General features: G+C 56.0%; 1 protein-coding gene across 2 annotated transcripts in view; it reads left to right on the top strand.

Moving 5' to 3' along the window:
* Positions 1-448: 448 nt before the first annotated feature.
* CHST8 (carbohydrate sulfotransferase 8) overlaps positions 449-10,532 on the top strand; it is a 152,749-nt gene continuing 142,665 nt past the window's right edge. Inside the window, exon 1 of one of the 2 annotated variants that reach the window (XM_017855046.1) lies at positions 449-788. The gene's annotated coding sequence lies outside the window, so the exon portion shown is untranslated. The remainder of the gene's footprint in view (positions 789-10,532) is intronic. The other variant, XM_017855044.1, reaches the window with a different exon arrangement.

Raw genomic sequence — 10,532 nt, 5'->3', positions numbered from 1 at the left:
GCTGTGGTCAAGGCCCGCCCCGGTGACGCCTGGTCCTTTTCCAGGGTTGGCGCCGCGTGCGACCCACCGAGGCAGTGGCAGCACTGGCTGCGGTCTGGAGCCTAGCGTCAGGCCGGAGTCCTGCTCTCCTGGACCAGGAGACCGGCTCAGCCCCCACCCCCGCGGGGAGACCGCCACGACCGCTCCCACCCCCGCGGCCGCCGGACCGCGCCCAGCAGCGACTCCTTCTGAGCGCGCGGCCAGGCCGCGGGAGCCGCAAGAGCGCGGCGTGGCCGCCGGGCGCCCGCCGACCCCCGGGAGGGCCCGAGCGCATCGCGGGAGGCGATCACCGCCCCGCCGGCCACCGCCGTACCGCCACCACGGCCGGGGCCCGGGGCCACGGGCCCGGGGGCGGGGCGCCGGGCGGGCGCGGCGCTATTTCCAGCCTCGCCGGAGGCTTCGCTCGCACTTAGCTGGGAGCCTTCCCGGAGCGCAAGCCGGATCCGGCAGTGCTGCGGAGAGAAGCGAGGACTAGGCGGCGGCGGCGGCGGGAGGTGGGGACCGAACGCGCCGGGGCCGAAGAGGAACGCCGCACCGCGCCCTCTCGCTACCCGCGCGCTCCGGCCGCCGGCCCCACGCTTCTCGCCCACAGATCGCACCGGGTTCCGCTCGGAGCGGGAGGAGGCACCGGGCCCGAGCTGGGGCGGAGGTCCTCTCCGCCGCCTGCGCGCCCCGAGCGGAGGATCCACCGCGGAGAACCGCGCCCGGACTGGAGGCGCCCGCGGCCTTGGGAGCGTCCGCTGCGCCAGGTAAGTGGCTGCGCCCCTGCCCCACCCCTGTTCCCGCCCTGCGCAGGCTCCTGGCCTGCAGGGACTCCCAGAGGGGTCCCGAGCGGGCCCCGGACTGCACCGCGCGCCGTCTCCGCCACCGCACGCGGATGGGAGTCCGAAGCTGCGAGCGGAGGTGGGGCGCGCGGGGCTTGGGTCTGGTTGCACTTTGGGGACCGGCCCCGGTAGCGGCAACTTTAATTAGACTTTCGCTCCTTGGATCCCACTCACTGCCGCGCTTCTGTGAACTGCCGTCCCTCGGGCCCTCTTGGTCCCTGCGGACCCCCGCTCCTTCTCCCGGCCCTGGGTGCTGCGCGCGAGGAGGCGGCGTCGGGCGCGGAGCAGCGAGCGCCGAGGGCCAGGCAGGAGCGCTCGGGGTGCTGGGGCTTCCTTGCGCTCTCGGGGCCGGGACTCGGGACGGGTTGCGGCGGGCAGGGACTATGGGGGAAGTTTAAGTGGCCTTGGCTTCCTATCAAGCGGCTCCGTCGCGCGCGTCCCCACCCCGCTACTCTCCAGGGCACCGGCCTGTGAGTGCTGGAGGCGAGTGTGCGTGCGTCAGCGATGGTGTGAAGGTGTGTGCGTGCGTGTGTCGGGAGTGCGGGAGTCGGCGCCTTGGGCGGCTCCAGGGGGCGGGGAAAGGATCCGTTTGGCCTCTGGACCAAGCCGAGGTCAGGCAGTGGCTGCAACTCCGGCTACCGGCTGCAGCCTCTGCAGACCCGCTCTGGCCTCGCTGGTGGCCGGCCGGGCCAGGAGGGCGATCGCGGGTTTTGGCAGTGCAGATGCTGGGGCTTGCGTCTGAGGTGACCCGGATTCCTTCGCCGGTGCGGGACTCCCGCCGCCCTAACTTTCGCGTACGTCTTGTCTCCAGGCCCGCGACCCCGACCCGGAGTTGAAGAGGCTGCGGCGCCCTCGGCTGTGGGCGCTGCTGCCCGGCTGGTTGTTTTACCCGAGAAGTAGGCGCCGATACTGGGGCTCTCTGTCCCGCAGTGGTCTCAGGCGTCCCAGAGGACTCTGCGTCCCTGGGCCACCCCCGCTGGCTCCTGAGCCGTGATCAGCTCCGTTAGGGGGAACGGGCGTCCCGGCCCCTCTCCATCTGCTTGGCGCTATCTGGCGCAGCAGCAGAGCACGTGGGAGAGGCGTTGGGTGCAGGGAGATAGTAGCTGCTCTGGAGTGGATGGTGGAGCGGGGCGGGGGACATAGAGGTAAGAGGCGGATCAACCCCTTTTCCCCTCCCCACAAAGGGGCTCAGGAGCTACAATATGAAGCCCACTTTCCTGGGTAACCTTTCTCTTCGAAGTTCACCTTGACCCTTGCCTATCTGTGGGGAAGTCTTTTCCTAAGTCCTGCCCTAGGACAGGGCAACCGCTGGAGCAGGTGTGGCAGAGCCCTTAACATTTTCCAGCTGCCATGACCTTTCCTGCCCACCCTGTGCCCCTGTCCCAGAGGCAAGGCAGACAGGCCACAGGAAGGATACGCATCCCAGCAGGAGATCCTCTTTTAATTTTAATGAGGACACCCCAAGCACAGAAGGCAGTGTGGAAGTTCATTCAGAAGCGTTCAGCAGACTGGCCTCTGTGAAGTGACCCACGGGAGGAATAACATTGGAACCCTGATGAGAGAGACCTCTTGAGGGTCTGAATGTTGGTTCCAGGGGGATTGGCTGATCAATTATCCAAAAGCATTTGAACACAGAAAACCTCAAAGCCAGAACCTGACCCATCTCCTGGCCCAGTCGCCCTGGGACCACACAAACAGTGCAGCTTATTTATTTACTTATTTATTTGTTAACCTGGAATCAGACTCGGCAAGAGTGAATTATGTTTCTCAGGTATTGATTTTTAAAAAGACCCCAAATTAAAAAGTCAAGGCTTTCTTAAAGCAAGGTCAGGGATTAATTATTTATCGAGAGGCATCAATCAGGCAGCGTGGGGGCTCATTTATAAATTGCCTGAGCAGGCAAAATGAGCATCTTTTGATTTTCCTTGGCTCCAGTTGGGAGAGGAGAGCAGGCTCGTCTGACCTCCTGGGCTTGGCAGAACGTCCCCCTTGGGCTGTAACTGACGACAGAGGATGCTTTGTAACTCAGCCTGCTGTTAGAGATGCCTTTTTAATCTTGTAGCCAGAATATCACTTGGGAAATTTCATGCATATTTGCTGTGTTTCCATAATGAACATTTACTGATTACAGGGTATCCAGGGAATTTCATTTTTTAAACATTTATTCAAATCTCTGTTTATGTAAGCTAATAAGTCTGGGAAAGTTCAGAAACTACTTTTTTGCCGTATGGTTGTTGAGAAAGTGTGCCTGGTGGGCTCGTCTCAGAATTTGCCTTCAATTCTCTTAAAAGGGGGAGAGTCAGATTTGCCTGACTGGAAACCTCGCACAGGCTGCTCCCCTGCTCTAAGCTCCGAGTTCCTGCCAGAGGCAGCCTGATAGGCTTTTTGTGGTTTTGCTGATGGAAGAGAGGAAGGGGAGCTTTGATCATTGCTGATGCATCTGGCTGGAGAAATTTTCAGTGAGTGTGGCTGTGCTTGTAGGGGATGATGGGGAAGGTGTGGCCCGAGCTGGTGTCCCTGGCAGACATCCTCATCTCCTGCCTGCTGCCTGGCCTGGAGTCTGAGATCCCTGTCTTAGCCACATCTGCTGCTTTGCAGCTTGGAAAAACCTCACCTCCCCAGTTTACTGGTGCATGGAGGCCACATTGGAGAAACGTGGGGCAGTGGGGAACCTGTGAGCAAGAAAGAGGACACAGGATTATGGCAGCTCTATTTTTTTTTTTGAGATAAAGTTTCGCTCTTGTTGCCCAGGCTGGAGTGCAATGGTGCAATCTTGGTTCACTGCAACCTCCACCTCCTGGGTTCAAGTGATTCTCCTACCTCAGCCTCCTGAGTAGCTGGGACTACAGGCATGCACCACCACGCCCGCTAATTTTGCATTTTAGTAGAGATGGGGTTTCACCATGTTGGCCAGGATGGTCTCAATCTCATGACCTCGTGATTCACCCACCTTGGCCTCCCAGAGTGTTGGGATTATAGGCGTGAGCCACCGCCCTGGGCACAGCTGCTCTTTAATGAGCAACTGTGGCAATTAGAGCTGATAAACACCATGTGGAATGAGTGGCCAGCCTTTTAGCTAACCAGAAAGTGATGAGTTATAAAACAGGAGATTTATATAGTGCTGGCCCAAGGAGATCAATGTGACCCAGCAGTGGCACAGCAAAAAATTAAATAAATAAGTAAATAAATTTTTTAAAAAAAATCAGCCAGGCACGGTGGCTCACGCCTGTAATCCCAGCACTTTGGGAGGCCGAGGTGGGCGGTTCACTTGAGGTCAGGAGTTTGAGACCAGCCTGACCTACATGGTGAAACCCAGTCTCTACTAAAAAGAAAAAAATTAGCCAGGCGTGGTGGCGGGATTATACGCCTGTAATCCCAGTTACTCGGGAGGCTGAGGCAGGAGAATCACTTGGACCCGGGAGGCAGAGGTTGCAGTGAGCCGAGATCATGACCCTGCACTCCAGCCTAGGCGACAGAGTGAGACTGTCTCAAAAAAAAAAAAAGATTTTTTTTTTAAATTGAGGTTGGTGCCTGAATGTAGATATGGCATCAGTGTCCTGCAATCTCAGAAAGTTGGCTGGGCATGAACAGTCTGCATGGTGACAGCATGGTGACAGTAGGCTTTGGCACCACATTCAGGGCTCATCTGACTCCAGAGCGGCTGTGTTCCCTCCGGAGGAAACCCATGGACCCAGACAAACTGGGGACAGAGCTGCATTAGCTCAGGTGCCAGAGGATGCGGCAGACGCCATCTCATTTCTTATCAGCTAGAGGATGTGTGACCCTGTGGTCAGTAAATCAGCGTGGCAGATCATGAGGCTTACAAATTGGTCATGGAAAAAGTTGTGACTTTTACCCTGTACAAAACTACCTGTCATTTGTGATGTGGCATTCTAGCCTGCACTGGCTGGATTCATTCCTGGGCCCTTAGAAACTCAGCAATGCAGCCTCGGCCACCGAGAGACTGGGGAAGCCTCCGTGTAGGTGGGTTGACACTAAGAAGCAGCCCTGGGCCCACTGCCAAAGCCACCTTTCAGGAAGTCAGAGAGTATCTGTGCAATAGTTTGGATGTTTATCCCCTGTGAATCTTACCTTGAAATGTGACCCCCAGTGTTAGAGGTGAGACCTAGTGGGAGGTGGGTCATGAGGCCAGACCCTGTATGAACCGATTAATGCTATTGTGAGGCAGGAAGTGAGTTCTTGCTCTATTAGCTCCCACAAGAGCTGGTTGTTGAAAAGAGCCTAGCACCTAACCCCCACCTCTGTCTCTGCATACACCGGCTTCTCTTCCCCTTCCATTTTAAGTGGAAGGGCATGAGTCCTTCACCAGATGCAAATGTGGGTGCCATGCTTCTTGTACAACCTGCAGAATTGTGAGCCAAATAAGCCTCTTTTTTTTTTTTTTCTTTTTAGAGACAGAGTCTCGCTCTATTGCCCACGCTGGAGTACAGTGGTGCTATCACAACTCACTGCAGACTTGAACTTCCAGGCTCAAACAATCCTCCTGCCTCAGCCTCTTGAGTAGCTGGGACTACAGATGCACACCGCCATGTCCATTAATTTTTAAAATTTTTTTGTAGAAATGGGGTCTCCCTATGTTGTCCAAGCTTATCTTGAACTTCTTGCCTCAAGCAATCCTTCCACCTCAGTCTCCTAAAGTGCTGGGATTACAGGTGTGAGTCAGCACGCCTGTCCTCTTTTTTTTCTTGGTGGTTGGGAGGTGGATGAAGTATCACTCTGTTACCCAGGCTGGAATGTGCAGTGGCGTGGTCTCAGCTCACTGCAACCTCTGCCTCCCAGGTTCGAGCAGTCCTCCCACCTCAGCCTCCCAAGTAGCTAGGATTACAGATGTGCACCACCACGCCTAGCTAATTTTTTTTTTTTTTGTATTTTAGTAGAGATGGGGTTTCACCATTTTGGCCTGGCTGGTCTCGAGCTCCTGACCTCAAGTGATCTGGCCATCTCGGGCTCCCAAAGTGCTGGGATCATAGGTGTGAGCCAACGTGCCCGACCCTTTTCTTTATATATTACCCAGCCTTAGGGATTCCTTTAAAGCAACAGAAATGGACTAAGACGGTCCGTATGCAGGCCTGGGGCTGGGGCGGCAGACATAGCTGTCCTCCCAGGTTGGTGGCGTGGGTCTCACATTCGCACTCCCCACATAGAACACCATACATTTCTGGGAAGTCAGTATTTCTCGGTGCTGGTGACTGAGGGCAAGATGCCCCTTCCCTGTCAAGCCATGGCCAGTGTTGGCCCTGGTGAGTGACATTTATTTGAACTAAATTAGAATCATCAACATTGAAACCTGGAGCCAAATGATTCTCAGTCCCACACTCCTGGTGCCAGGCCCGTTGTCCCTGTCTGTCACCCTGCCCCTGAATGTTTATAGAGCAGGTATAAGGTGTCTTGCACTGTGCCGGCCCTTGGGGACATGAGGTGAGCAAAGCTGAGGGTGGTCCCTGTCCTTGTGAGTTTATAGATGGTGGAATGGAGACCCTCCTCATTTATTCCTCATTCACTAATTCATTTTCTGCCAGACAAAGACATTAATAAAAGAATGACTAATATGTGATTCTAGGCTGTGATAAGGATATAAAGAATATAAGGAAATAAACACCCAAGTGCTATGAGACCTACCAAAGAGAATCTGACCTGCACTGAGAGGTCAGGAGGACTTCTCGGAGGAGGTGGCCCTTAAGCTGACGTCTGAAGGAGGAGTGGGAACTAAGCAGGGTTGGAAGGGAATGTGGGAGGAAAGGAGGGAGAGAGGGAGTCCAGCATGCCAGGCAGGCACAGACAAGAGCATGCACAGTACTTCCTGTGTAGGGAATGTGTGAGAGGGCGTGAGGAGCACCATTCAGGAGCTGTGGGAAGGCCCATGTGGCCAGCAGAGTGAAGGAGCAGGTGACGTGTGGCTGGAGACCCATCTGTGTAGGGTCTTCACAACCAGGGGGGGACTTGGGACTTTATTCTACGAACTGCTGCAGAGTAGGAAGGCCAGCGAGGACAGAGCTGCAGGAATCTTGGAGAAAGAAAGACCACTGTGGCCTTAAATAGGAGTGACTGGGCTTCCCCTCAGACATTGGTCTGGTCCATCAGGCTCTGTCTCCGGGAGCTGGGGTGATTGAGCCTAATGTGCAATGGAGTCTGTCTACACTGGTTGAAACCAGTGTGTGATATAGGCAGTGCATCTACATTGGTTGAAACCAGTGTGTGATGTAGGCAGCACGTCTACGCTGGTTGAAACTAGTGTGCAGTGTAGGCGGTGCGTCTATATTGGTTGAGCCAGTGCACAAAGCAGGCACTGTAACATGGGTTGAGCCCCTAGGTCATGATGCAGACCATCTGTTTATACTGGGGGATCTCAGCACACCATTCATGCCATCTGTCTACACTGGTCGAACCAGTGCATTCTGCAGGTCATTCTGTCTGAACTGGTACCCAGCTGGATTAGGTATGGGAGGGGACGTGGTAAGGAGTGGTCAGGATGGTTACCCGTGGGACACTATTGGCAGTTGTCTACTCCCTGAGACAGGGCCGTCCCCTGGAGTGCTAAGCGCCTGTCCACTCTGGCTGGGTCACATCCTCCTAGGACTGGGTGGCCAGGCCGCTGGTTGTGTGGCCCCACTGTGCTCTGAGACCTTGGTTCTTCCACTGCCTTCCTCTCCTGTCTGCTCACCATTCAGCCCTAGCACGTCCAAGGCACTCGACAAGTGACAGCCCAGTGCCCATGGCTCCATGGTGGGGACAAGCTGCTCGACGTCCATACCCAGGGTCCTGGCCCAACTTTTGCCTCCAGACTCATTGAGGATGGGCCTTCACTGGGGAATGGAGCTGACCACCCACTGTGGCTCAGATGCTTACTTTCCTCTGGAGCTGAGTGCTGGCCAATGGTGGTCTCCATGTGTGTTTCATCCACTTAGCTTCCTGGACCCCAGAGGTCCTTCACCTGCTGCCTGCTTGATGTAACCCGGCAGTTGGCTGGCACCTGCCCCAGAAAGAATCCTTTCTTATACCTTTTCTTTTTTTTTTTGAGACGGAGTCTCGCTCTGTCGTCCGGGCTGGAGTGCAGTGGCCAGATCTCAGCTCACTGCAAGCTCGGCCTCCCGGGTTCACGCCATTCTCCTGCCTCAGCCTCCAGAGTAGCTGGGACTACAGGTGCCCGCCACCTTGCCCGGCTAGTTTCTTTTTTGTATTTTTTAGTAGAGACGGGGTTTCACCGTGTTAGCCAGGATGGTCTTGATCTCCTGACCTCGTGATCCGCCCGTCTCAGCCTCCCAAAGTGCTGGGATTACAGGCTTGAGCCACCGCGCCTGGCCTCTTACACCTTTTTCTTGCTCTCAGCCCTCTCTCCTTTTCCTCCTCCCCAAGGGAGCCAGTCTCTACCTGCTGCACCCTCTGCGAGGGGCTCTGCCCAAGGCTGGGAGCTCCGCAGTGCCCTCTGACGTTGGTGAATGTCCTGTGGCTGTCTGCAGCGCAGCTTGGGCCCTGGGTTCTCTGCAGACATCGGCCTGATCTACCAGGCTCTGTCCTCCAGAGCTGGGGAGCAGGGAAGCAGGTCTGTGAGTCACCCCGTTTCCCATTGTGCCCACACTGCTGGCTGCAGGCCCTGAGCTGAGTGGCCGCTGAGCTGCAGGCAACAGCCCAGGTTGCTGTCACCTTGTCCTCAAAACTGCCTGGGCCTGAGCCAACTCCTCCCTGGCTGGGCCAGACTCGGGGACAGGAGGGAAGAGAGCCAAGTAGAGGATGCTAGGAGCTACACATTACTCCTTGGTCCCCTAGGCCCCTCCCAGGGCTGATTCCTTGCTCAGAGGGCGGCTTCTCCAGATGAGACTTCCAGGGCTGGCCTGGCCACTCCATTCTATCTGCTGCCTTCACCACCATGGACCCCTGGACATGCCCAGATGCTTATCAGTGGGAAGCTGACACGGGAGAGCCCCTCTGCCAGCAGCCCCTAGCCTGGGCACAGACTGACTTGTGCTTGGCAGAGAAGTCGTCCCCACCTTCGAGGCTGCCTCTTTTGGGGGCTGATTCATCTCTTGGGACAAGAATCATCAGCCCAGGCTTGCAGCACTGAGACCCTCCTCCAGCCTTGAGCTGGAGGAGCTTTGCTTCCTGTGCCGCATTCGGGCACCCAGCAAACAGTGACCCTGACCTGCCATGTGCAGAACCTCGTACACTGGGCCCTGGGGAAGTTGAGCAAACACAAGCAGGTCACAGTGTTGGTGCAGATGCTGCTCTTTCTGGCTGTGTTGGCCAGGAGGAGCTCGGCATGGAGAAGGTACTCAGCGATTGCTTGTGGGCCGGCGGAGTGCATTAAATTGTGCAGTCTGTCTACATTAGCATAGCCAGTGTGTGGGGAAGGTAGTCTGTCTAAACTGGCAGGGCCAGTGTGTGGTGCAGGCAGTCTGTCTACACTGGTGGGGCCAGTGCATGGGGCAGGCAGTCTGTCTACACTGACAGAGCCAGCACATGGGTCAGGCAGTCTGTCTACACTGTACAAGAGTAATAATACAATTATTACTATTATTACTTGCCTGGTCAAGGGCCAGTGCATAGGGCAGGCAGTCTGTCTACACTGGTGGGGCCAGTGCATGGTACAGGCAGTCTGTCTGCACTGGTGGGGCAGGCAGGCTGTCTACACTGACAGAGCCAGCACATGGTCTATCTACACTGGCTAAGCCAGTGTGTGGGGCAGGCAGTCTGTCTACAGTTGGTTAAGTCTAGGGCATGAGCACTAGAACCTTCCATGCAGTCTGTGCTTGCCCCTCTCTCTGTGGGGTCTTTGCACAAGGCTCAGAGCTCTCAAACTCTCTAGATTCAGTGGCTTTTCCTGTGGCTGAGCTCAGCCTAGGCCCAGGCTTCCTCTCAGATGTTGGCCAGGTCCATCAGGCTCTGTCTCCCAAAGTCGGGGTGGTTGAGCCCAGTGTGCAATGCAGTTTGTCTACACTGGTTGAAATCAGTATGTGATGTAGGCAGGCTGTCTACACTGATTGAGCCAGTGCACAAAGCCGGCACTGTCTACGCTGGTTGGGCTCAGCATGTGATTCAGCAATCTGCCCACACAGGTTGAGCCGGAGGGTAATGCGGCCAGCCTCTCGCTGGCTTGCTGAGGCCAGTGCTCTTGGTTCCTCCTGACATCTTCCCTTTTTTGTATGTGATTCTTTCTCCCAGGAATACTCTTCCTTACTCTTCCTATAGACATCTGGGTCTGATTTGATTCTGACTTCCAAGGACTCAGCTTTCGTGTGTGTTTGAATCTCCTTGGCAGAGGCTGACATGGGCTGGGAGTGGCACCGGGATCGCACCTGGATGTCCCCTCCCTGTTGCTGTGCCTGGGGCCGGGCCTGCTGCTGGTGCAGAGACTACCTGCTGTCAGTGGTCATCACTACCTCGCCATCCCTGGCGACAGCCACTCACACGCCTCTTTCTCACAAAAGTCATTTAGCGAGGATTACCGCCTTGGTGTGCATGGTAAATTGCATTTCTCCTGGTTGGGGCCATCTTGCTGTTTCCTGCTTAGATTTGTGGCCTCGTGAGGTTTGGCCTCATCTGCAAATTTAATTTCATGACCATTCATCCCTGTGAAAGCGCAATCTATGCCTATTATTTCACTCTTCTTGATTCCCTCTTCCACAAGTTAATGTGTCAGCCCACAGCCATGGC

This window comes from Rhinopithecus bieti, unplaced genomic scaffold, assembly GCF_001698545.2.
Source record: "Rhinopithecus bieti isolate Rb0 unplaced genomic scaffold, ASM169854v2 scaffold_39998, whole genome shotgun sequence".
NCBI lineage: Eukaryota > Metazoa > Chordata > Mammalia > Primates > Cercopithecidae > Rhinopithecus > Rhinopithecus bieti.
The sequence above is the reverse complement of the archived record's forward strand: the minus strand, read 5'-3'. Positions and strand labels throughout refer to the sequence as shown.